Below are 3,422 nucleotides of genomic sequence, written 5' to 3' on the forward strand. Positions count from 1 at the left end.
AACTTGATTTTTAAAGGACTTTACTAGTAACATCCCAGAATGACTCAGTGTGGAGGAAACTACAGCAGATGGAGAGAAGGAAGCGGAGGAGGGGGTGTGGAAGGAAGGGGGAGCTGAGGAGAGCAAGTGTGGAGAGCAACTTAGTGCAGACACACGAATTTCTCCATCCAGACTGGTATTCCGAGATATTCCCTGCTGCTCTGGAATCTCTGTAAACACAGGGATTTGTCTGGAATGACTTTACAGCTCAGCAGGAAGCTCGCTAAGCGCCAGGACTCTCAAACTGTGAGCCCGGCTCAGAAATCAAGGGAGGAGGCGCTCTGAGACTGGCATGTGCTCCCTGCCTGGGCCAGCCGGTGCCCAGGGAAGCTGGGAGAGGGCCACGGAGGCTTGTGCAGGCTCTGATTCTGTTCGAGGGCTGAAAGTAACCTCGCAAAGGCATCTACTACATCTTTGTTGGCGTTATGGTGAACCACACCTAAAATGTCCCAGAAAACCATTAAAAACAAAAAAACCAAAAACCCCAGCCCAGTTCTTAAGACTTTTTTTTAGAGTAGGAACGTCCATGATTTTACTCAATACTTTTTATTTTCAAAAATCTTTTTTATGAGAAAAATCTACTTCTTCCCTGCTGCAACTGAATTCTGTTCCTCTTTTTTCCCTAAATGGTCCATGTTTGCTGAGAGCCATGGGTAATATTTCTGTCTTGTGAGGTGCTTGAGACCTACAGCTTTTGAGTAAGAGAAACTTTGAGAGAGCAAGAGAAGGCAAATGTGGATGACTGGTGTTTCTGGGAAGTGACACGCAGAGACTTACCCTGTAGTCTGCGTCCTTGTAGAGAAGGGCACTGGGAGGGGATCACAAACCAGGGTCAAACTACAAAGTGAAGGGAAAGGCATGCTGGGCTTTTTGCTGTCCAGTGATGCCCCTAACTCTCTGTGCCAGCACTGGTGGCCTGCCCTCCTCCAGCCAGAAGGCCACTCTGTAGATGAACCCTTAGATGCAACTTGGGGATTTATCTTATTTTTTAAAACAGTTATGAGGAGTGGCTAGTCAGGATTCATGCTCTGTACACTACTTACTAGCTGTATTAGGGTTTTTCAGAGAAATGGAACTAACAGGACCTCTATCTCTATCTGAATATCTGCCTATTTATCTGTCTGTCTCTTTAACTGTCAAGAGATTTATTTTAAGGAATTGAATCATGCACTTACTGAGGCCTGCCAAGTTTGAAATCTGTAAGGCAAGCTGGCAGGTTGGAGAGTCAGGTAAGAGTTGATGTTGCAGTCTTGAGTCAGAAGGCTAGAAACACAGGAAGAATTTCTGTTGAAGTCAAGAGGCAGAATTATTTCTTCTTCAGGAAACTTCAGTCTTCTCTCTGAAGACCTTCAACTGATTAGACAAGGCCCACCATATCATGGAGGAGTAATCTGCTTTATTTAAAGTCCACTGATTATGATAATCACATCTAAAAGACCTCTAGATGTTCTAGCAACATCTAGATTAGTGTTTGGCTAAACAACTGGTCACCATGGTCTAGACAAATTCATGCAAAATCCAGCACTAATCTAGCTTTCAACTTATTAGGAAGTTACTTAACCTCTTTAAACTAAGGTTTTTTAAAAAAAATTCTTTTGTAGGGGGGCCTGGGTGGCTCAGTGGGTTAAAGCCTCTTCCTTTGGCTCAGGTCATGATCCCAGGGTTTTGGGATTGAGCCCCGCATTGGGCTCTCTGCTCAGCCTGCTTCCTCCTCTCTCTCTCTGCCTGTCTCTCTGCCTATTTGTAATCTCTGTCAAATAAATAAATAAAATCTTTAAAAAAATTATTTTGTAAAGTGGAGGCAATGGGATAAAGCTTAGCCCAGTGCATGGATAATGGAGCAATACATATTGTTATAGTATTATGATTGTTGCACATTTTCAAATAAATTTACATTACAAGTCTAGGGAGTTCCACATATTGGAAATCAAATAGAAAAATCAGTTCTATTTATTATTTTTATTGACTTGCCATCAGACCCAATATTTAAGTTGATACATAGACATTGATTGCTTAATGTTTAAAAATGTATGTTTGTTAGCACATGCGATAATATGATAACAATAAAGGTAAAATAACAAAAGTATGACAAATCATCTATGATCCCATTACTGTGACAGAACAGCTGTGTTCATTTCTCTGTTATCTCTGCCAGTCCTTACCCATCCATGCATAAACACATTATTTATATAGAGGTGTATTCAGGGTGGATCAGTTTTTCCATTTTGCTATACTTTAGTGATATTAAACCAGTTCAGATATTAAATAGTCAAATGAACTCCATGCTGGTTAAAAATTACAGTTATCCTCTCTCATCCTTCCAAGGAGCCAGAGCCACCGGGCAGTATGCTCTGTCCAGGTGACTGCTTGGTAGGCAAGTTGTCTGAATGTTTTGCATCTCATTGTTTTCCTACAAAAAGGGAAGCTGAAGGACAAAAGCTCATGGATAGATTGTAGATGTATTAAACTAGAGAAAAGTTAATCAAGTTCTGCTCTTATGGATTCTATTTATGTCTCTCTTTCATTCATTTAAAATGTGTTGAGTTCCTTCAATGTGCTGTGTACTAGATACTGGGATATATCCAAGCAGAAGGAAACCACAGACCTGCCTTCCCAAAGCTGCAGACTAGAAGATGAGATGGATGATGAAGAAACATGTAAGAGCCACAATAGGGTGCAATGTCTAACGGAGGCTTACAGCTGGGGACGGGGTGGGAGGAGGTATCTAGGAAGATATTCTAAGCTCTGAAGGATGAATAGGAGTTTGCCAAGTGAAGAGGGGAGAGGGGCTAATGTCTCTTCCTTTGATAGCAGAAAAATGTTTATTTTTCCAGAAAACTGAATCTAGTTGTTTTTTTTTTTTCTATTTATTCAGACAAAACTGAACTTCAGGTAAGGTCATGAGAATAGCATGTGCAAAGGCCCACCATCTGTACACTGGTTTGGGGAGCTGAATATAGATGACTCTGGCTATAGGAAGAGTATGAGAGTGAAAGGGGTCCATATGAAAGAATTTGATCAGTAGGAATCCACTGAAATGTTTTAAGGAAGGGACTGATGGGGCGCCTGGGTGGGTTGTTTGGTTAAACAGCTGGGTTTGGCTCAGGTCATGATCTCCAGGTCCTGGGATTGAGCCTCAAGTTGGGCTTCCCGCTTAGTGGAGGAATGTGCTTCCCTGCTTCTCCCTCTCCCTCTGTGCCCCACCCCCACTCATGCGTGCATGTGTGCTCTCTTTCTCTCAAATAAATAATTTTTATTTTTTTTAAAGGAGAGGACTGACATGACATGATCTATATACTTAAGGAAAACTACTTACGCTAGAGCATAGAGAGTCAGGGACAAAGACAAGACTGATTATACGGAGAATAGTATGTCATCACTGG

Source organism: Mustela nigripes, chromosome 13, assembly GCF_022355385.1.
Source record: "Mustela nigripes isolate SB6536 chromosome 13, MUSNIG.SB6536, whole genome shotgun sequence".
Classification (NCBI taxonomy): Eukaryota; Metazoa; Chordata; class Mammalia; order Carnivora; family Mustelidae; genus Mustela; species Mustela nigripes.